Raw genomic sequence first — 421 nt, 5'->3', positions numbered from 1 at the left:
GGGAAAATTTTTTTGTCTGTGGGCGCAGACAATTAGCAATGCTTTAATACTGAATACATCCCATTGAAGGGATTTGGCGTTGTACTTTCTGTTTTACATATTGCATCGATTTTCGAATTTTCATATTTACGATATTTATATTCTTAAAATAGTGTTGTTACGTGCGTGGCAGGGCAGCCCGGAAAATTATCTATTTTTAATCAATTGATTTCCAAAGTGCGCGCGTGCCCGTGTATTTGTGTGATAAATAAATTTAATTCATTTCATCTCTGATATCTGAGCTAGTTTCCAAGTAAGGTGGGCACACATAAGTGGAAATGATATCGGTCAATAGGACTACAATTACTTAAATAATGTAAAGAAATTAAACACCTGCCAATAGAAAGGCGAATATTGCAGGGCCGACAGAGCTAAAACCATA

This window comes from Belonocnema kinseyi, chromosome 7 (assembly GCF_010883055.1).
Source record: "Belonocnema kinseyi isolate 2016_QV_RU_SX_M_011 chromosome 7, B_treatae_v1, whole genome shotgun sequence".
Classification (NCBI taxonomy): domain Eukaryota; kingdom Metazoa; phylum Arthropoda; class Insecta; order Hymenoptera; family Cynipidae; genus Belonocnema; species Belonocnema kinseyi.
Note: the sequence above shows the minus strand (reverse complement) of the source record.